This window comes from Anomalospiza imberbis, chromosome 10 (assembly GCF_031753505.1).
Source record: "Anomalospiza imberbis isolate Cuckoo-Finch-1a 21T00152 chromosome 10, ASM3175350v1, whole genome shotgun sequence".
Lineage (NCBI taxonomy): Eukaryota > Metazoa > Chordata > Aves > Passeriformes > Viduidae > Anomalospiza > Anomalospiza imberbis.
In genome coordinates this window covers 5,101,587-5,125,638 of record NC_089690.1, presented here as the reverse complement: position 1 = coordinate 5,125,638, position 24,052 = coordinate 5,101,587, and the positions used below count along the sequence as shown (strand labels likewise).

Here is a 24,052-nt window from a genome sequence, read left to right as displayed (position 1 = left end):
TGGACTTAGCAGGAGCAAATCTCTTGGCATCAAAAGGATTAAATTAGTTGGCCTGAAATTATATTGCTTTTTCCAAGCAATCATGACAGCTCTCAGAATCTTGCTACAATATACTCACATCACACCAGCTGACAGTTGCCTCTAAAAAAACCCATTCATTTTGGCCAGCTCCTCCTGTGAACACTATCAACAGACTGATGCTCCTGTTTCAGAGTCCAAGAGGCATTTTTGAGCTGCACCCTCTCAAGGGGAAGCCCTGGTCTCAGTTTTGACTTTTGTCTGATTGTTTGGCTCTCACATGGAGAATATTTACACCATTCTTGTTGTATTGCACTAAATCACCTCGGTTGCATCTTGCATGGACTGACAAATTTTGTCTTACAAGGGCAATCTATAAGGGAGATTTTGGTCTGTTGTACAGAATATAAAGTTCCTCAGAAACTACTGTAGTATATTGATTGCACAATTTATGTTTCATTAGAGCTTGGGGTATTTTGGTTTTGTTTTCTTTTTTTGCTTCTATGACTACTCTTACCCTGACAGAATTGATATAACAGGAATTGTCTATAAAATTGGTAGCAAGAGGCACAGATTTATAGCTCAGCACACAGATTAAGCTGAAGTTGAGCAGATATTTTCCTAATATTTTTGTTCCTGATTTAATGCTTCTAAAGCAAAATATTTACTGTATGAGAAAGACTTCAAAGTTTGCAGAGAGAGGGTAAAACCTTTGTCTGAAGTTGGGCCAATAAAACAGGAATGACTTGGGCTTAGGAGTGCTGCAGGGAACATCGTTAGCTTCTGTGGGAGGGAGAGATTCACGTCAAGTTTATTTTTATAAAGCAGCATCCACCTAGAAATGAGCACAGACTAAAATGCTATATCCTCTGAATTTGGTGGGCTCTTGAAATCTCATTTTTGCAGAGAGCTCTTGGTTCAAAAAAGGCCAGAACAGTGACACATAGGTAAAACCTGTCAGCCTTTGGGGAGCATAAAATTTGAACTTTAAAATTTGAATTTTTTAACTTCTCTAACATTCTGCCCTACTTGGTCACCAAACCCCTTCCATGTGCCTCTGGTCCCTGCTGGTTGTAGCTGAAGAGGGAATTTAGGCCTAGACACAGACTGGAACAAAGATAAAGCCCTTGGCCATGTGTGGGGCAGGCTGAACCCCACTCCAACAGAGGTGAGGGCAAGCAGCCTGGTACCCTCATCTGGCCAAGTCAATCCTCTCCAGATCCATGCTTTTCTGGAAAGCAGTGGCTTTCTGAATAGAAATAAGGATCATTTTTCATAATTTAAAGCATATCTGAGGTATAGCTGGCTCCCAGCCAGCTCTGTGTAACTAGTAATGTGCCCAAGATAGCAAGTGTGTGTGTCCTGCACACACATCATTATTACAAAATCCAGTGCTAGCTCTGCATAGAGCAGCTAATATGCCAAAAATATCATAAGTATATATTTGAATTATCCATTGCAGAGCACGCTGCAGGAAGGCTAGTAAATTCAGTTCCTCTTACCTGCCATCTGCATTCATATTTAGGAGTGAATTATATGTTTTCAACACATTTTCTAGCAAGTTATTTACGCAAATCTCATTAAGAATAAAGACAGGGGGTTTATATACAATTCCTGATCTGCTGACTGAAATTGCATACCAAGATGTCAGTGTGACTTTGAATAGAAGCTGGGAAGCTGTGCTGCATGAAATCACATCACTGAGAGAAATCCCTCACGCTTTTTATTCTCCTTACTGACATTTCTTTTCCTCTCCGCACTGAAACAAAACCACCATTAACTAGTTCTTTGTTATGCTGGTTTCCTGCAGGATTTTTGATACTAGTGCCTAGTAGTGGTAAGGGCTGGATTACAGTCCAACATACAAAAAGCAGTTTGTTTTCAGCCCTGTGTGAAGCTCACTCTCAGGTTTTGAAAGTAATTTTCAGGAGTAGCCTTCCTTAGCAGACATTTTCTGGGATGCAGTTAGTGCTGGACTTGCCAGGTGCCTGATGTGAGATGCAGTGACGTTACCAGGCTGATTACTTGGATGGCTCTGAAGTGAAGGCATCTGGTTAGGACTGCTGGCTAATAGAAGAAAAGGCACTAATTAAATATTTCTTGCCTTTTCAGGTTTGTCCCTCTGATTAACCACTTTAAAAATCACTCCAGGGAAAGCCACACTGTTATCTTTAAAACAGAGAGGCATGATTAAACATTCCTTTGCTAGCAGAAAAATAGTGAAGGGAAAGGAAAGCAGGCAGCTCCAGCAAGGCTGGCAGGTTTTTGCTGGATTTAAACTAGCTCTTAAACCTTTCAGCCTGGCAGGGGAAAGCCTGAGTGATCTTATGGAAGTTGCCAAAGAATCCCATTGCCACACACAATTTGACCAAATTTGCTTGTTTTCCTGAGATGATTTTGCTATCAAAATGTGTCTGTAGCCACCCATACAGATGGGCAGCCAAGAGATGGATATCCATTGGCACTCTCTTGTTTAGGGGAACCTGTAGGGAACTGAGCATACACCAAACCTATAGCAGGGATCAGTAAACTGTTACCATGGCCAGATGCTGACCTTTGAGCCTTTCACCTTGGTATCAGTGAAAAAACCTCCAGACTGTCAACGTACAGACCACCAGAGCTCTAATCTTAGTCTTCCAAATGACAAACTAGGGAAAATTAGCTCTGGGAAAAAAAATATATATTTCTGGAAAAAAATATTCCTTAATACTGCAAGGACCACTCTCAAGTAGATTAAGTCTGGAAGTAAAAAATGCTGCTAGGTTTGCTAGCTATGGTAAAGAAGGATATAAAATGTTAGATTTCAAGTTATTAACCCCAGATTGGCTGTAAAGCTTCAAAAGTTTAAGTTTTTTGCTTCAATTTCATAGCCTCCATAAGCTTTAAGATTTTGACAAGATTTCAGCAGACCAAAAGTAAGACACATCTGCAAATTTCCCAGTTTGGAATTAAAATAAATTTTGTAACATAACTCTGGGAAAAGAAACCCTCAATGGCACAAAATCTCCAAGCCCACACCCAAATTGTGACAAGACCTTAAGGTATTCAGAGGAGCATGATGGAGATGTTTTTACCTTCTGCTCAAAGCAGAAACACCAAAACACCAACAGCACTTTTAAACTTCAAAGTTAGTGCTGTTGGACAGCAGACTACAGCAGGATAAAGAAAGGTTGGTTCTGCCAGGGGAAGCATGGAAATTGCAAACAAATCTCATCCCTGCTCGTTATGTCTGTGCATGGCTCAGCCATTCTTCCTCCCTTGCTCTCAGTCCAGTGGAGCTTCCCAGAGTAACAATCTGTAGCTACAGAAGCTCCTTTGGATCCCCAGGAAATTTCCCTTTGAAACTCAGATTTGAGTCCTTCCACAACTCTTCTCCACACCCCCCATGCTGCCAAACCCTGTTTGCTGTCTCCTAATTCCTCCCTTGGGAACTTCCCTAGATGAGCTTCCTCAGGTGCTTTCTGGCACAGTCTTTGCCTCACCCACCAAAAACACTCAGCCAGACTCAATATTCAGTGTCGGACTGGACAATGCCAGGGAAGAACACTCCTCCTGCTGCTGCATAGCCAAGTCCTTTTATCAGAAGGGCCAGGAAATTGCAGTAGTGGGTGGTGAAACACACACACCCAAAGCATCACCTCCATCAGACCTTGGGAAATGGTGCTGTGCGGAGGTAGTTCACCCAACAGAAGCCTGTTCCAGTATTGCTACCAAAAGAAGTCCTTGCAGCAGTGAGCAGATGGAATTGTGCATCTCACTTATACCAGACACCAGGGCTACTTCGTATGTTCATGACTTTTCTGCTTACTACAGGAAGAACTATTTCTACAAAACTAAGTTGAGTCTTAACTTCTGGTGCATGTTGCTGTTGTTCATATGGAACAAGTGTGGAGTGACATCTCTCAAATGCATTGGATTACTGTGGAAATGCTACACAGAAATCAGGAGAGAGATTGGGATACGAAAAGTACAGAGCTGAGATGGTCACAAACACAGGTGCATCCCTGTAAAAATATTACTCTGATTTTCGGAGATTAAAGATGGAGTTATTATTAGTTTCTTTGAACTCTTACTCTGAGATGTCCTAGAGAAGGCTTGACAGAATCCAATCTTCACTGTATTTATACATATTTTCTGAATCCTTATCTGTCCAGATACAGTTCAGAGAGACTCATGTCTTGGTTTTTGTCAGAGATAACTGAAGGGTTACCCAGGTCTAAACATAACTCTTCATATCAGCACCAAGGCTTGAGGAAACTCTGAATTGCAGCCCTTTATACCGAAGGGATCCCTAAATGATTCTTTTCTTCTCACAATCATTCAAGAACTTGAAAGTCCAGGGAGAAGCCTCAAATCTCTCATTCCCATAAATTTAACAGAGGTCACAGCATGGCCAATTCAGCTGAAAAGTGTTATTACAGAAAAACTTGATGATACTTTTATGTTCACTGATGTGAACATAATTCTCTGGGTCTTTTAGCTACATATAGCCTGCCTTATCCACAGAGACACTTCAGCAGATATATATGGTACCATGAGCAGAGTTAAAAGTGATGAATATTCTGATTTATAACTTCTACTGATAACAAGATGATAGAAAATCTTTAAAATATGGGTGTTATTATATACACTGTGTAACTTCACTCAGCAGATAAGGGATGGGAAATCAAAAACATTTATCACACCTGAGATGGGGGGACACTTCCTTGAATGATCCTTGTTGCCTGTAAAGGATTGAGCTGACCAATGGACAAAAATCTTAAATATAGGGTTAGCTCTGTAGGTGCTAAGTGTGGATATGAATCTCCCAGCCTTCTCAGTTTATAAGGATCACACACAAGGAGGAGAATGCATATATTGAAGAGTTCCTGACAGATTTAATCATCTAAAGAGATCTCAACCTGCTGAGTTGACATTGCACCTCCTAAAGACCAACCATTGGATTTTAACTACAGGGGCACAAGAAAGTAATTATTATAAATAAATTAATTAGGGATGAGGAGCTGGATAAACAGGCCAGATGCTCCTCCTTCCACTTCAAAGCTGTGGTGAGGGGCAAAGCAGACCCAAGTAAGAACCCCTTGGCAATAATTCTAAAGGAGAGGCTGCCTTCATCCACCTCTGGCTCCAGGTCCTCAGCGTGATCCAAGAGTTTAAGCACACAGCCCAGATAAATATTACTTTGTTAATCTTCATTAGAAATCTACTTTTAAAGCTGATTCGCAGTGAAGTCACTTAGTCAGATGAAATCATTGCACACTAAACAATCCTGTTAGGGATGCTTATCCAAGCAAAGGGCGTTCAATTGCATTTCCATTAGCAGCTCTATATGGTTATTGTCCTTAAAGACAGGGCTCTTAGACTTAATCTATTTTCTTAGAGCTGAATTTTCTCAAGAACTAAAAGTTAATTTTTACTACTTTCTGGCAATACGAAATCAGGTCGCCTGCAGATCGATAAAACAGATTTGAGGACTGAAAGTGGCCCTGCCCACTCTGCCAGTACTGAGAGCTCCCTGAAATTTTAAGAAGTTCTGGATTATCTAAGTCTAATGATGCACATTATTAAATAGAACATTATTTAATGAGAAAGTCGCTGGCTGTGGTGAACAGCGGGTGATTTATCCATCAGGAAAAGAGTATTTTTTTCAACAGAAAATATGATGTTTCTCTCTGTTAAATTCTGTACGGCTCAAGAAGGAAAGATGTTTGATCTCATCCTTTTTACTTTCTGTAGCAGTTTGCTGGAAGGACAAGTCCTCCCATGAAATAAGGGGGAGATTTTCTGCTTTCCTTGCCTTGTTCCATTCTCTGCCTTCCCACCTGTGGGACCAAGGCAGAGTTCACCGGTGCTTTACTGAAATAAGGAAATAGCTCTGACTCCCCCTTCAACCTTGACCTGAAGACAGACAGATCTGGGGAGCCTGAAATTTTGAAAATAGGAAAGAAAGTATATCTTTCCCAACAGATTTTCTTTTAGGTTTTCGTGTATTCTCTGCTTTCTTGTCTATCTCTCCTGGGAAGATCACACCGTATTTTGTGTTATGTTCCAATATATTTGCACTGATTTCTGTAGTTAACTTTAGTTAAAGCCAGGGTATATTATACTTCAGTCTTCTCCATTTATCAGTTACAAAAAGTGCTTCTAGCTAAGAAATGGTGTCTTATAATATTAATTTATAGTGGCTTTCTTTCTTGTACAGCCTTGCTCTAAAGGCATTGCTGTAGATGATCCCTTGAAGACATCTCCAGATGATGTTTCCACTATTGCCCCTGAAATTGAGGCAGAGCTTCTAATCTGCTACTTGGAAACTGGGGAAGCCTGGTATTGCTATGGAATCATTCACACAGGTGAAAATAAATATTGATTTGATACACTGTTAGGCTGAAAGCAAAAATTAAGCAAAGTCTATGAATAAATCTTGTGCAGGAGGAATCAGTCTAATAATGAGAAAAGAGGAATCAATAAAACACAACTTTCCCATGGCACTGGTGCTTAGATTGGACTGATTCTCAGAATGTGAGGCATTCAGCCAGAACAGCCATGTATACATTACTGCTCTGACAAGGCAGAGGGGAAGGATGTTGCAGGGAAGACACATCCATAGTTCATGGCACACTTAAGACTGAAGTTAGACATATACAAACATGCCCAGCCTCATATGACAGTAGCAATATTATGAGCACTTGATCTCCTTCAAGCCAGATTAGGTCAGGGATGGCTTCAAATTATTTCCATTGCATAATCCCTCATGGACTCACTTGTGATCCACATCAAAGACCAGCACTACCAGCAGTGCATAAAGAAGCCAGAAACAAAACTTGCACATGGTGGAGATAAAATTCCCATTAGTTTCAGATGAGTTAGGGTTTTGCTGGGTTTGTGCTGCCTTTAATTAGCAATCAGGCACAACAATCATTTCTGTGTGCACGTCGTGCCAGCAAACACTTCATTACTGAGGCCTCTGCTCATTTTTTCCTGTGTTTGAGATGTATTAAGATGGACACTGCAATTAGTGCAGGGTGAGGGTTCCTCCATGCAGTCATCTCAAATGAATGCAGCCACAGCAGCATGGCTGCAGCAGAAGAGGAAGCACAGGAGGCTCCTGGCAGAGGGGAGGGATAATGTGTGGGGTGGAAACGCCACAGTGGTGGCAGGTTCATTTACCTACACAGTCATGGCATGTCTGAGCATCCTGACAGGATGTCTGAGCATCCTGACTCAATGCCAACGTCCTCAGCTCCCATCCCACCCCTATCCCAAGCAGTTCTGGCTTGAAAGCCATGCCTACCTGCACATGTTGTGGGTGTGCATCCTTCAGACTACTCCCAAGTACCATTCTGGGCTGGCAGCCTCAATGCCCAGGAGAAGTTAGAAAGCAACAAAAACTTCAAAAGAAATGCACACCTTGTGCAAATTAAAAACCAGCCATGCTTTTTTGTGGTTTCTCAAAGAAAAGGGAAAAAATATAAGGTTTGAGTGGACTCCAAATTTTGGAGAAAATTATAAGTATTGCTCTCTTATTCTAACTGTGACTTCCAAGAACACTAAAATGCAAAAGCTATTTGGACACGTAAAATACTTTTATAATATATAATATATATAATACCAAATACAATTTGGACAGAGGAAATATTTTTTTCTAACTCATTTAATTTATCTTGATTTTAAAATGGTAAGATGAGATGACCCCAGTGCTACAGAAATTAAAGCCTATCCAGACCTGCTTCGGGTTCTATTGTCTTGAAACAGAAACCCTTGACACAGTGAGAAAATAAATGCAGTCAGATGGAGATCACTGGAAAACTGAAGGGGGGAAACATTTTTCACTCTTTTCCTTATCTGTAATTCTTAGATATAATCATAGCAATTTGTTCTTAACTCCTTTAGTTACACAGCACAAGGAAAAGTGGCAATCAGTAATGCCTATTTTCAATAAAATTCATTTAATAACTTGAAGAATAGGAAGAAATCTATTGATCATAGTGGGCACATATTACAATGAAGGAACTGACACAATGCTATACCAGTAAAAATATTCTGAGACATAATTAGCATAGACAAAACCTGAAATACAATCAATTGCTATGTTTTTTTAAAAAAAGAGAAAAGATTAAATTACTCTGAGCTGTCCTGCTAAAAATAGCTTCCTGCCATCAGTTAACTAGTGCATATAGAATATAGAATTTTTATTCCCATTGAGTTTTTAAGTCATCACCACATTGTAATGGTTTGCTGCTAATCCTTTGGTGTTAATCATGAATCCAAATTAAAATATTTGTTCCTGCATTTATTTGCATTTACTGAGCTATTCTTTCTTTAATTTCATGTAAATTTCACAGCTCCTGCATTCATTTCAGAAGCCCTATTAATAAAAAAACAGCCTTAATATTCTCCCCCATAGTTGTATCAAATACACAGTAGTGGGTTTTCCTAGAGAGAAATCTTACAAAATATCGTATCTACAGCAACAGAAAATAAAAATTAAGGAGCTCAGTTTTAAAGTGTTCATAAACAGGCATCTGTAGGGGAATAGCTTTCCTGTTCTTAAGAAAGGGAGTCCAAACTATATCATCAGTTTTAGGTCCTGTATGGGAAGCCAAGTCTGGGTCCTCCTGAAAAGTGGAAATTGTCCTCTCTGATTTCTTAATATTCAAGGCTGCTTTTAGCATCACTGATACAATTGAGGACACTGGCTGATCATTTGTCAGGCTGATGCAAAAGATTTACCCTTTGTGATCAAAAACTATTAAAACCACTTCTCATCCATCACAGTTCTGAGCAAACCTGCCATGGATTGACCTCACCAAGCAACATTTGCTGCAGCCTACCTGACCAGCACTTTTCATCATAAGACAGCCATCAAAATATTTCCTAACTTGCAGTCATAAGCTATAAAATGCATCACACAATATTTACGTGCCCTGTGGTCCTTTTGGCCCAGGCATTATGGCATACCAGGGTTTAATGATCTTAATAACCCCATATGGCTTGCTGAGAAATTAGATTTTCCCTTTGGTTGCAGAAGGCAATTTTCAATTATAGCAGATGGCAAAACAGTGAAGGTCTGAGAAGTCAAGAACTGACTAAGAAACCTCAGATTAGTGCTTAGGCCTTGTGTTGCTCAGCCTAATGATGTCAGTGGTTGAATTTTTGCCCCAGATGAAAACAGCCTTGAAGCAGAGCACAGCATTCCAGCAGAACAGTCCCCCAGTTCCACCTGCTCTTCAGGAGCCAGGCTCAACAGACACCCAGAGAGCCACAGGAAAGCACATGGGAAAACAACCCTTGGTGTCTAACATGCACAGCTCAGCAACCATTAAGACTCAATTTTATTGGAAATTGGAGAGAGCCATGCTGAACTCCAGGACAATTGAAGATGGAGGTTCTTCAAAACTTAAGAACTTTTTCAATGAGATTTATATGCCCTTATAGGTTTTTGGGGTTGGTTTTTTTTTGGGGGGGGGGGGGGTTGGGTTTGTTTTTGTTCGTTTGTTTGTTTTGTTTTGTTTATCTTGCTTTTTCACCCTCCAAGCAAGATAAAATAAATCTGCATTGAGAGCCTGTGACTCGCTGTCTGCACCTGGGAAAATCAAACAGAACCTTTCTATTGGAAAGATGCTTTTTCCCACTGCACCTGGTGCCCATGGCACACACGGGACTCCTCTGGGAATCAGCTGGCCAGCAGGAGAAAGAGGCTGCTCACCATGGGTTGGAAAGTGGCTCCTCTTCCCAATGGAATTACCCTCCTGCCATGGGAAGCCCACAGCAGGTGGTGGGAGGTGCACTGGGAACTGTCACCTGGAAGGATATTTGGGACCTGCCTCCTACCAGAGCATCCCTGGACCTCATTCCCTGTCCTCCTTCCCTTGATCTGGAAATTGTGGATGTAAGTGTTGAGGGGAGGAAGAGGAAGCAGATTTCATAACATGTTTCTTCAGTATTACCCCTAGGTAATGCCTGGAAAATATGTTCATGGTAGTGAGGAGTGTTTTAAGGAGCTATTGAAGATCTTTGGGGGTTAGCAAAGATTTCCCTGTGTCCTCACAGACTCTGCTCCACAGCACGACCTGCTGCCAATTCCCTCCCTCCCTCCCTCCCTCCCTCCCAGAAAGGCAATGCACAGAGAATGCAATAAATCTGCAAAGCTTTTTTCCTGCTCTGCCTTTTCATGTGTTCAGCGGAAGGCAGGGCTCTCTAATGCCTCTTGCACAATTCATAGGGAGACACATGAAGTAGAAAATAGCACCTCTGTTAAGCAGTACACGATTGCTCTAGTGATGAGTTAACAGAGGGAATCTCTTATGGAGGCACAGTGGGGGGGAAAAGTCTAAAACAGCTGAAGGTTCACAGATTTACTTCTAAATCCTCTACATTTTCCCCAGTGATTTTTCAAACACTTACAAAAGGTATAAAATAATTAATAGTGATCAAGCTTTATGCACTATCTGTCAGAAGAAAAGACATCTCAAAAGACATCTTGGTCAGAGTATTATAGACTGGATCAGCCAGGACCATTTAACCCAGATTATTCAAAATTTCAGACTAAAAATTCAATATTCAGGTACTTCTGCATTCCCTAGCTTCCTTAGTTTTGCACCTTTAAAATAGGACTATATTAAAGTCACTTGAGACTGGAATTCTAGTGAAATATTAAATAATCAAAAATAAATAATGCAATGATGTGATGATACAGTGAAGTCAGTGGGCATCAAAATGGAGGCAGAATAGAAGAAGAGCTCTAGAAAAACAGAGATTTTTAGGCTGAAATAGAAAAACAAGAAATGTAATGACTGATATTCCTAATCTGTGGGAAGTCTGTAGTGCAATGTATACTTTGCTCAAAATGACTCTCCTAATCTTTTTACCCCTTCAGAAAAGGGAATAAAAAGGAAGAGAAGAATTAGCAGCACCAAATTACTCCAGCAATTGTATTAGGCATATTGCAATATACATAATAGATGAGATATTATTAATACAGAGTTATTCCATTGGGATGCTCTGGATAATATAAACTAGAAGTGCTCTTAAAAAATAATTCCTTCTCATGCAGCATTTCAAATATTTCTATGTACTTCAATTTTTTATTACTTTTTAAATGAACACCATTGGATTCTGTGGATTCTGATGCTCAACTCTGACTCCTGTTGTTTCCAGGTTGACATATCACTGACATTGTTCTTATTTTATGGACTGAGACTTCCCACTTTGTGGTAAAAGGCTACATTCCCCTTGACTTTGATGATGCTACTTTGCCAAAACTTATCTGCACAACTCGTGGTGGGATCCTATTAAGAAAATGCACATTTGTGGGGAGAAAAAACTTGGAAGACATACAGTTCCTTGTAGAAAGAAAAGTCTGACAACGCTGAACATTACAGCAGTGCTAATGGCATCAGGAGTTTGGTGGCACAGCTGGAAAACTAGAGGGCAACACATTATGAGAACAAGACAGGGAATACAGAGTATCTTCACTTGTGCTAAGATGTTTTGGGAGCTTTGAAACAAGATATTTCTAAATATCTTTTTGTTCTGGACCAGAGAACATTCTCCTTTTTACCACCTTCACAGCTCAGGAATCGAGACCAGTATGGCACATTTATCTTATGCTTGCAATTCAAAGCAAATTGCTTCTGCAAAACCTTTTAGCATGGCAGTTATATTTCACTTTACTGACAGAGAAAAGGCGTTGTGTGAAACCTTTTTTGGGAACCCACACTTCCTCCTTTCCTGTCTGTTTAAATATGAAAACATCATGAGATGGTTTTTTCTGTGCACTGACAATCCTTGCCCATAGATGTCATAACTGCATTCATTTCTGATGGGTTGTGCAAAAAAAAAAAAATCCAACTGCACAAAGACAGTTCAAGCATCCTCCCTCAGTGTGAGAGGATTTGGTTCTCTTCCTTCATCCACCCAGGTCTGGTAGAAGCTTTTCTGTCTGTTTTGTTTGGTGATGATGATATTAAAAGGGATTCCTAGTGATTTATCAGATTACCGGACACTCACTCAGGACTCTGCCAAATTTGCCTGGATAAGCAGCATTCCATGCAGCTCCTCTGGTAGATACATCTGCCAACCAATCCTGGCCCCTTTTTCCTCCAGCTTTTCTCTCTATAATCCAGATGTTATCTGATTTTGCATATCACTTCTTTAAAAGGGGTGGCCAGGGCAGGGAGGGAAGGGCACTCCCTCCTTCAGGGACCAGGGGAGAAACATCCCCAGGTACAGAGCAGGATGGGCACAGTCCCAGCCAGGCATTTGGTGGCAACAGAAAGAAAACTCCCCATGGACCAACGGTCCTGAAATTGGTCCAGGCACCAAGAGGCTGAAATCAAGCTTGGGAGAAAGGCCCTGCTTCCCTCATGTGTCTCTTTGTGTGGCTCCCCTCATCCACTTCTCCCTGTAGTTGCTAATCCCCACCAGCACAAAAACCACCTCACTCTTGTCCTCTGGCAGAGACAGTTTCTGCTCTTACAAGCCAACCAAATATTTCTAGCACTTTGTTCCATCAGGGAGGGTTTTCCCTTCTTCAAGACATCATCTTGGGTAAACCCTCACACAGAGGAAGGATGCTCATAAGTTTTATGTCTTCAAGACACATCCCTCTTAATTCCCTACAACAGCACTGGAAGAGAAATGGTTTAAGACACAAAGTTGGCTACAAACAAGTGCACAGCCATGAGGTTCTCAAATAAAACTTAAAGAAAATCTCAACATGGCTGCACATGCAAATTGCAGAAAAATATGATGAGGTTGATTCCTGACTACTGTGGGGTTCAGGAATTTGGCTGTCTCTGGTGGAGCTGAACTCTCAAACCTGCCCTTGTGATCACAGAACAGAGCACAGCAGACTCCAACAGATGTAAGACCAGAACTACACAGCACACAATAATCTGCCTGCCATAGAGATGAAACAAATTAAAAGAAGAAAGTTGGAGTTCAGTGTAATTACACAGGATTTGTCAGGTTCATCCACGAGTATATTGGGGCTGGATCACCAGCTGTACTGATTGACAGTGTTCACTGAAGATAAGAGCATTGTATTAGCCTACAGCAGCTGCAGGCATGGCTCTGCTGAATGCTGCTTGACACATTTCTTGCACTGACATTGTCTTTAGGGTGGTGAAGAAGAGCTCAGTGACTGCATTTGTGCAGTCCCTCATGCCAGCAACACGTGGATGTGCATCCTGAAACACACACCCACCCCTGCAGCAGCACAGGCTGTGTTAGAAATGCAGTTTTACTTCTGATAAATCCCCTAGTTCCTCTCTAACAGTCAATTAGCCTCGACTATTAAGCCCCACAGCATCTCAAGAAAGTATGGATAGCTAGGAAAAAGAAAGGGCTGCTACTCTTATTGAAGAAATAACATCCACAAACCAACCAGCTTTTACTCACAGTTGTAATAAGAAAAATGAGTTTATCTGATCGAGTAGCAAAGTGCATTTTTTCACTTGTTTCACCTATAAAATCATCATTGACTTTTTCTTGGCCTGCAAAGGCCAAACACAAATGATGTGGTGGATCATAGCACAGACAATTCTTCAGGCCAGTCAGATTAGAGTTCCCAGCTGCATTTGGGAAGGAATTAGACAGAGGCTGGCACCTTAAAAAAAGCAGTGTGACTTCCAGCATCCAGTGTTGATGTAGCAATCCAGGTTTCTTGACACACCTGTTCTCTTAACACTGGGCAGTGAGATTGAAAGGAAAACTTGGAAAGAAAACTGCAGAGTGATGTGTCTTTGATTTGCATACTCCAATTGCTGTGGTGGGGAGGGAGTTGAAGCCTTCTTCCCTTCTCCTCACAGTTTGAAAAAAGATAATAGGACAAACCCTGTATTATTTTTAAGAGAAGCTGTCAAGATGAAAAAATGAAAACCTCAAAAAAAAGGCTGATATACAGCATTACTTAAAGACTCTTTGTTGAGAAAAACTGACCAAATGATTTACGAAAGGCTTTTAACAGGGCAGTCTTTGGATTACAGTGAAGATGAAAAATAAATGAAAATCTATTTCAAGTTTACTCTAGCCCAGTCATTTGACAGATGAGGGCAAAACCTGGCAAGAACACAAGTTTTAATCTTCAGACATAGTGACTTTATTTGCAGTTTTGCCGATTAAAGTTTCTCAGTGCAAAATAAGAGCTTTTCAGAGCATTTCCAGATGTTTTCTTTTGAATTGTTTTGGTGGTTTGTTTTTTTTTTTTTGCATGAAGCTCCCATGAAAGGCACACGAGTAAAAAGAACAAAGATGCTTCTGCTCATGGCACAAAGCTCATATAGACATTGTCCTGACTGTGCTGCAACCACTGTGTCCACCACCTTCTTCCTTTCGAGCCTCACTCTTAAAACTCAGCCCTCCTAATTAATTACTGGATTAACCAGCCTAGTATCAAGATGCTCATGGCTGGAGGTGGATCTTGGAGCATGGGCCCATTCTCAGTATGCCCAGCCTGGCATATTTCTGCCTGGCCAGATGGGTCCACCATCTGCTCCTATTTGAAGGAAAACTTCCCGGAATTAGGGTTTTCCTCTTAACCTTTGTTTGTACAATCCTTTGCTTCCACTTTCCATTCTCTTTTTTCTTTTTCTCCTTTTTTTGCCTTTTCACCACAATCACCTGAAGCACATCAGAGTCAGATTTAAAAAACAAAGTGGCAGCTCCTCACAGTGCACACCTGGCATGAAATGAGCCACGCTCTGCACAAAGGCCACTGGGCTGGAGCAGCCTCAGCACAGCAAAGGGCTACTTTGTGGGAAAGTAGGAACAGACTAGAAATTATTTCTAGTCCATAGGCTTCAGAGAGTGTAGCAAAATCAATCCTAGCACCAGGAGTCAAAGGTAGCCTTCTGCTGTTTGCTCAAGCTATTAGGGCATGCTATATTATTTTTGAGTATAGAAGTTATAGATCGAGACAAGCAGTTATCTCTTTGAGACAAGTTTAAAAAAATAAAGATGGAAAAATGGAGAGCTGATATCTAAGCCTATGAAAATCTGCCACAGTTCTATATTTATGATAAGCCTATACCAGCACATCCTGCTCAAAGTCTTACAGAAAATGTGTTGCAAACTACCAGAGAATCATTGATTTTTTAATTTTTCTCCTCATAGTGCTATTTCTTAGCTGTGGTAGAAGCCGTAACTTGGAAAGGAGGGGTAAAATTTAAAAAAAAATTTAAAAAATCAATATTATCATTATCAAGTAGTGACTACAGTTTACAGCAGCAATAATCTCCTTTGAAACAGCTTGCAGAAGTACCAGTTGCCATCTACATAAAGTATTACTGGTTTGGCCAAGTTATTAAATGCAGAGATTATTTGATGTTTTGGTCATTTTGTTTTGGTGACCACCAATATTGCCCAAACCTCACATCTAAACCATATTTGGCTGAGAGCTGCAGTACTTGCTGTTGGCATTCTCTTTTCATTACTGCTGAGAGTGATTCATTCCCTCATTAAGAGCAACTAATTTTTAACTTCCTGTGCTGTTTCTTGCATTGTATATTAGTGGAGTGTTCAGATGTGCCCCCAGTCACTAAGTTCTGTGCTTCCTCCAGTAATGCCTGAAGTTATGAGATCATTTGTCACTGGTTTTTCCACACACACGCCTTCTCCCCAGCTCCTGCAGGGTGATGCTTTCTCTCCATACATTTTTCTGAGCATCTTTTTCACATGTTGAAAGCATAATTCTGAGATGCTACAGCAGATTAGGGTGGTCTTCAGAAGGACAGAATCTCCAAGGCACAGAGCAGTTCTGCTCAGACAAAGTTTACTGTGCTAAAACAGAAATATCCTTATTTATCCAATTACTGGCAAATGTAAATGCAACCATTCAGAGCTCCAGGCCTCCTCCTTCGTGCCTTGGAGAAAACCTGCAGAGTTAATTTGGTTCACAGGTCTGTTGCATTTTGGAGGTACTTTTAGGTTTTAACTTATTTTAAAAGCTCCATCTGAAGGCCACAGGCAGGTCACAAGTGCTGAATACATAGACAAGATACAGGTGTTGGTCTTCTAAAATGCTCTGTTTGTTCTCATAAATGAGAATTCATAACTGAATGTGTTTGCATCCGTATTTACATCATAATTTCAAGAGGATGAATGATGGTTTGGTTCGGAAAAGGATTAGGTCTGTGATTATCAATATACTGACATCAGAAAGGCAGTAGTTTTTATGTTACCATAATATCCAAAACTCTCAATGAGGAAACGAGTTGGTTTGAAAGCTTTCATTATATCACAATGTAGTGTTAATCTCTTTGCTGAACCCTAATCTATGATTAAATACTCTTTAAAGCATGTATGAAATGAAAAATACTAAACTTTGCATGTTAGAACACCATCTGTTTAGCTTTTTTCCAAGGACCAGAAGTGCTGCTGACCTGAGAATCCAGTCCCTTCTTGGAGATCTCACAGGTGGAACTAATTGGATGTAGAAGGAGCTGTCACTCCTGCCCTCCCCTTGCTCCCATCAAAAGGCCACCCTGCCTGCCAATCTAACTGCTGAGCTTCTATTTTTATCCTTTCATCTTTTCTGATATTGACTTAAAGCCTGTAATTTGTTACACCTGGAACTGCATCTATTAAAGTTAAGGTCTAAGAAACATGCCAAAGTCCACCCACATAGAACCTATCACTTGTGCAGAAAGTGTTTCAGAGTCTTCCAAGTTAACGTTAAATACATTCCAGATGCAGTTTCTCCAGGTAGATGGGTCAGGCACCTGCCACTCACGTTTGCAGAGGCAGGGCTTAACATCAACTTGTGCTGCAGCAGTTTTGATTACTACAAGCTAAAAGCAATATAAAATATTACCACAGGATTTTTTTCCCCTAGAGCAATACCAAAAACCCTAATGAAATTGCATGTATAATATAACCTCAATAAAAAAATTTGAATAATGCTTGTGCCTATGCCACAGCTGTCAAGAGAAAGGACCCATATTGCATTTGAGCCAGTGTGGAGCTGTATAGAATAAGTACATGCAGTATGTGTCTTAAACTGTGAATATCAGGAGCTTTTAATCATTTAAGAGTTGTATAGAATAAGTACATACAGTATGTGCCTTACACTGTGAGTATCAGGAGATTTTAATTATTTAATAAATAAAAATTTTAACTTATTTGTTTCTTGCCCTTAAAAGGAGCATTATTTTGAACCCAGCCTCTCTCCAGATTCACCTACACCAAGCTGCTTGCTCTTGGTGCTTATAGAGAGATTCTGAAGCTGCAAATCACACTGCTTGTGGCTCTTGCATGGATTCTCTCCATCCCTTTCATTCCAGCTCTCAGTAGTAAGGCTGTCATCTTAGATCCAGGCATTTCCACAATCAGTGGGGGTTTTGGGCTGACTTTGTGCACATGACCCAATCCTCCTGGTCATCATAACATGAATAATCTTAATTACATCCCTAGTTGTGATTAGGCAAATGCTTGTAGGAGCATTCACTCATTCCTGGGCACTGGTGTGAGCCCTGATCAGGTCCCAGAGCTGTGCTGGATAAAAGTTACACCCACACAAGCACCTTCCTCTCCCTGATTTCCCTGAAACCCTGGGCAGATGCTCAGATGTGCTCCAAATGGAGGGTGGGGAGAGGGGAAAAAAAAAAAAAAAAAAGAGAAAGAAAAAAATAATCAAGATCTCAGGGTACACTGTGGTATGCTGCAAAATTTAGCCTGTGTGCAGCTGAAGAGATTGCTGGTGTGAATGGGAACTGCTGGCAGGAGGAAAGCCTGCAAGAGGAAGCTCTGCTTGTGTGGTTCCACTGATGCTGCCAAAAAAACCCTTAAAGTTTCACCATGCAACAGAAGTTTTTAACCACCCAAGATGCTTAAATGAAAGAGAAATGCATGAGGAAAAGCAACAGTGACTTGCTATGTATCACCATTACTGCTAACATTAGACACTTACAAGGGACTTTCAGCTGAAGACCACAAGGTATATCACAAAATATTTCACAAATCATTAGGTAACTAATGGCACAGCAGCCAGTGTGAGTTAGGCAAGAGACTGAAAGGGTCACTTTGCTCATCCTTTAAGATTGATGCTGGTGGTGCAGGTCTGAAGCCACTAAAACAGCAGCAAAACAGCACAGGGAGTGGAAGAAGACTTTACCCAGGCAGACAAGCAGACTTGCTGAGAGGATTTGGGAAGATGAACTTCAATTTTCTATGTGGGACTTCTGCCAAAGACATCAGGACAAGCACTTTTCCTTCAGCAGGACACACACACAGGTTATGCCAAAGTAATCTCCCCTGGCTTTCATTCGACAGTACAGGCAGAAGAAATCACCTCCCCAAGCAAGAAACAAAAAACAGATTTTCTAAATTTCTTAAGAAATGCGATTTCAGATACATCTGGAATATTTCCCTGACCATAAACCCACCCAACCTTTGTTCTTTAATCTCAAAACACAGCTCATTATTCAGACAAAGCTGTTTCCAAGCTAAGAAATAGAAACATTTTGTTGAAAAACAAAGTGTTGTGACTGTTATCAGTGAGATGTAAAAGGAGATCTGGGAACTATCTCTTCTTCCTGAAATCTTGTTGATGTGCTGATTCAGACAGAAGTTGTCATCTACTGAATTGTCAGCAGATGAGGTTCACTGCTCAGCCAGGTGTTTCAGAGCTCTGTTAGGACCATATGTTGGTTTGTGACAGGTGGGGAATCCTGCCTGGGATACTTCCAAACCCCCAGATTCTCCAGTATCCCAAGAGATGAAGTGAAAAAGGGAATTTGCTTGGGGTGCTGGGAAGGAAAGGCAGGTCTTCCCTTTAAGTCAGGTTGAAGATGTTTAAAAATAGTAACAATAATAAATGTTGGTTTTTTTGTTTTTTTTTTTTTAATATGCTTTCAAAGGCTGAGCTTTCTTGAAAAATATAAATACATGGGCATATTTGAGAAGGTGATATAATCAGAGAAGCTGTTCATAAATATGATTTCAAAAATGAATATAAATTTGTGGTTGGTGTCACTGCAGATAAGGAATCAGTAAATTTACTACATCAGCAGGCAGGAGGGAACACTGTCAGCCTTTTTTCCCCACATTGAGTAGCTTTCAGGAAACTAGATGATTTTCAACGAGATTATGTATTTTGTAAAGGAGAGGAACATTCTGACAGACTGACTCCAGCGTGGTTCCAAAAGCAGTGACTGTAGCAGTACTCAGAGTTTAGCCTAGTTTAACATAGTGTTATAGCAACTGTGCAGAGCTGCTTCTGCAGATTGTGTTAAACTAAGCTTAGCACCACTTCTGTCATCTCTCTGGAGTCACTGGGCTCAGTCAAACCCTGCTCATGGTGCAGAGTGTGCTCTGCTCATCACAGACAGCCCCTGCCACAGGGACACTCAGTTACACTTCTGGAAACACAAACCTGGGGATTGTTAGCATAAGCCATTATTTACAGAATTCACAGAATCACTGGGTTGGAAGAGACCTTCAAGATCAAGTCCGACCCAGCCCCAACACCTCAACTAAACCCTGGCACCCAGTGCCACATCCAGTCTTTCCTTAAACACATCCAGGGATGGTGACTCCACCACCTCCCTGGACAAGCCATTCCAGAACTTCATCACTCTTTCCGTATAAAAACTTTTCCTAACATCCAACCTGTATTTCCCTTGATGCAGCTTGAGACTTTATTCCTGCCTGCCTTTTTTTTAATGAGAAACTGGTCATTCTATTTCTTTTCCTGCTGTTGGGCATCCCTTGCCTTCTCACCCCTCACGTGGATTTTAAGTCACTGCACAGAAGCACTTCCAGAGCAGTGCAAGGGTGTGTGAGCAGCAGTGGCTGGTTGGGAGCTGCTCAGCTTGGCACAACCACCACAGATAATCACATTTGACTCAGCCTACCCATCAAGCTGAGAGATCCCCTGAGATTTTTGTCTCTGAAGACATGCCAGACCGAATTCTCTGGTTCAGAGAAAGTCAGAGGTTAGAGAGGGGTCAGCTGTAATTTAAGCGTCTCTCAAAGTCCTCCGAGTGCGGTTTTCACTCACACAGCCCAGTACCAGGAGAACAAGCACAGGAAGCAGCCTAAATGCGAGGAGGTCTGAATTAATGTAAAAACTGATATCTGCATGCATTCTGAATTTTGCCAGCTGCTCAGGGATCCCTCTAGGATAGCACAGGGATGGGATACCCCATGCAGAGTGCAGCCTAAGGCCATTTGGCACTGCAAGGCACTCCCAGAAACATCATTGTGGGGTCACAGCATCTGCAAACAATTCCAAAGTGCTGCAAGCACTTTCCCTAAGCTGCCACTTAGTAAATTTATTTCCCCTCTTTTGGTAGCTCTCATGTTGGAAGACTGCTCTGGACAAACACAGTGAAGATTTAAACCTTAGCAGGGAGAAAACCCATTTCAGTGGAAAGACCATCTTGGTCCTTGAACAAGTGGGCATAAATGTGTTATGTATAAATTTGTTCTGGAATTACCAGGAAATTTTAGGCATTAGAAGGCATTTAACCATAGGATCAGCCTCCAACAGCATGCAACTGGAAGTGTCCTGCCAAAGGACACGTTCTCACAGGAAAACCCTCACTAACCAGAATGGAGGGTTCAGGAGAGAGTTCTGGGCTCACTTCTGTCTTAAAACCAAGAAAATGCTCTTGGAGAAGGCCAAGGAGAACCTGAGCTTCCTGGTAACACAAGGACACCATTCCTGGGTGTTCAAGGAATGGCTGGATGTGGCACTCGGTGCCATGGTCTGCATGACAAGGTGGTCTCAATGATCCCAGAGGCCCAGTCCAACCTGAATGATTCTGTGACAGCTGCCCCAGGGAAAGATGAGATGAGGGACATGTCTGTGCCAGGGGATGTGCCACAGAAGAACCTCGGAGGTCCGTGCTGTCTCTAAGGATGGAACAGACAACACAAAACTACTTTCAAGGATGAGAGTCCTAGAAAAGGAACATGCACCAAAAGGTGAGCCTCAAAGCTCCTGGAGGAGGAGTTAGTAGAGCCTGTGTGTCCTTCAAGTCCCTAAGCCTGTGAGGCTGTGCTCTCACAGCTGCTTGCTACACATCCACAGGGAAAGGTCTAACCAGATGAGCAATAAGGCATGAGAGCAATTTTTCTTCCTTACTCAAACAGTGCAGGCTATTGCTGACATTGAATAGCCTTGGATCAGCAGTAAGGTGAAAATGTGCAACTTACAGAAAAATACAGGCACCTATTTCCTTTAAAACTAGAGGTCTAAACCTCCAAGTACAAAAGGTGTTTTGCCCCTTTTTCTCATTAAGCTGTATAGCTCTCATCTTTCTGCTAATCAAAATGCTGTGCTGATTTAACAGTGTCACTGTGTTCTGTGAAAAGCTTAAGATAGCTCTTTTATCACCAGTTGGAACACCAGTGACTTGAAATTAGTTGTATACATGTAGGGGAAAACAGACTGTCTGTCCCTCTGCCAGAACAAACAACTCATCTTCATCTGACTGCACAGAGTAGGGGTAAGCAATCCGTAAGGAGAAAGAAGTTTTAGGATGTTAATAGCTGTGGGATGGCTGACTCAGCTTTTTGACATTCTGGTTAGGGAAAAAAAAAATTAAAAACCATATAATCTATACAATTCCATCAGCCAAAAAGCACACCAGCTCTGCACACAGTAAACCTCAGCCCTCTGTAAGAGTTCAGGTCTGTGTCCCCTGTTAGTCAGGCTTGAAAAGGTAGTGTGAGAAAGCAAGGTGAATTATTTGGGTTTCTTTTTATGCCTGGGTTTGTTTTATGAGGCACACAGTTGTGCTAAGGAAAGATGTGTAAATCCTTGGGGTTGGGGATACCAGCTGCCTGCCTCCTGCCCCCACCTGCCACCGTGCTACCTGCCTGTGTATCCTCCCTACACCTCCCATTGGGAAAACAGGAAAGTTTCTCTTCTGTCTCTATCCCAATTGTTTCAGTTTTTCTAAACTGAAAAAATAAATAAAAAAAAATCCAGTTCTAGTAAGAAAACCAAATAAATCTGTTGTCATAGCAACAGAACCCCCCCACCCACCTGTGATCACAGAGAATCCTTCAAGGCTCACCAACAAGGACAGGGATGGGCAGGGAGTGCTCCCACAGCTGGGGAGGGTTCATTTTGCCCCATTATTTCAGGAGCTGCTGGTTCAGAGCCCACCCAGGGGCCGCAGAGCACTGATCCCAAAACCCAGTGCCAAGTGGACACATGACCCAGGACTAGGACTGAAATGGGAGAATGAATTAAATTGGATTTGATTTTCCCCATGTGGAAAGGGTCCAAGAGCCTCTGATGGTTTGTGACTTCCATCCTCAGAAGTGCAGCACCTCTGGGAGCCCTTCATAAACTGGGGCCAGGAAAGCAGCTCTGGCAATGCTGGGATCAGTCAAAGCCCAAAGGAAAGCCCACATGGCCTACTATTTTTTATGGCGCCAACATACAATATTAGTCCACGTCTAAAATTTACCAAACATCATCTCTGTGCCACACATATTCTTCTTTATCACCTGAAATTGTCAAACAGCAGCTTGATCAGAGAGGATTCCATCAGAGGCAAGAGGAAGCCTTCAATTCCAGTGTTTCCACAGCCCCTGCCAGAAGTGAACCCAAACTTTGACAGCTCAAGGTCTGTGCCTAACTCAGGGAACAGAGCAAGTCCAGAACAAGCATGGATCGCGTCCCTCTGGATGTTTCACTGCATCTCTGTTACCAGCAGCTCATCCCAGCCATCCCTTCCCCAAAAGGCTCTACTGTGCAGCCAACACTGGCACAGGTTCCTCCCACACCTCCTGGGATCTGTCCATCACACCCATCCTAAGTGCTCGTTTCCTACCAGGCCATGGAGATCCCAGTCTCACTGGGCTTAGGGACCTGTTTTCCTGATCACCCCCTGTCATTTTAAAAGGCTCCTGATTTGTCCATGCATCTCTCAGCTCAGCTTCTGTGTCCTCAAGTGGCACTTGTCATTAAATGAGAAACATTTTTTAATCATTGCAGAGCAATCTCCATACCATGCAGAAAGCTGGGACAGATAATAATAAATACAACAAATCTATTCTAAACACAGAGGCCATTTTCCTTGTATGAAACTTATTTCTGCTTTCTAGCAATGGGCTAACAACTCAGAAACTCCAGCAAAGACAGCAAGTCTGGGAGGGTTTGACAGGACAGAAGGGTTTTATAGCAGTTTCTCAATGCATTTAAGGCTCACTAGTGAACTGTTCAAAAGGAACTTCCAGTCAGTCCTCTGCAGGAATTAGCAATATCAAAATATTGAACACATATGACAACATTTTGCCCCATTTTGGGGCTAGTTTACACATAAGTCAAACCAGACAGTAGCAATTTCATACCTGCTCAGTATTCTGTTTATCTCTCCTCATGTAATGGTTTCCAAATGTGTCCATGCCATCAAAGTAATGAGGTTACATGTAATTAGAATATATGAAGGTATCTAAAAATTATTATTTTGTACACTTTTCAAACAGCATAATTGCATTAAAATTACTACCTTCTGCTTAATTCAGTTAGAAACATCACTTGCCTTTTCTAATCTCAGAAGAAAATAAGCAAGGTCATCCAGAAGAGAGCTGTAGCTTATTTTGCATCTTATATCTCAGGCTCAGTGCCACTGTATTAGAGATCTCTAAATGTCCAGGTGTCTGCATCAGAGCTGATCTGAATAGGAATATTAAAGTTCCTGTTGAACTGAAAAAACAGAGCTATACTCACCCTTTCCAAACAGGAGGTCTGCACAGGACTAACACCACAGTGCAGTGGCTGTGGCCCTCTGTTAGTACCACTTACTGCAGATCCAGGTGGGCTCACTTGAAGTAGATGCACAGGTAATTTTCAGCCATTTATCAGCCTCTTGGTTTGAGCAGCAATTAGGGCTGAGTAGCACAGGAGAGTGAAAGTTACTCTGATGTGCATAGGCTGTGATTATTCCTGAGGCTCTGCCATCTGCAGAGAAATCCTCCTCTCCCCTTCTGGGCTTCTCTCCTTTCTCTGCAGCTCAAGGGGAGCAGCCAAGGATTAAGGAGCTGACCTTGAGTCCTGCCCTCATGAATTTCCCAG

General features: G+C 41.6%; 1 protein-coding gene across 1 annotated transcript in view; it reads right to left on the bottom strand.

The window, feature by feature from the left end:
* The window catches only part of NLGN1 (neuroligin 1), a 484,028-nt gene extending 460,300 nt beyond the window's left edge, over positions 1-23,728 (bottom strand). The window contains exon 1 of the mRNA XM_068200312.1: positions 23,708-23,728. The gene's annotated coding sequence lies outside the window, so the exon portion shown is untranslated. The remainder of the gene's footprint in view (positions 1-23,707) is intronic.
* Between the last annotated feature and the right edge of the window lie 324 nt (positions 23,729-24,052).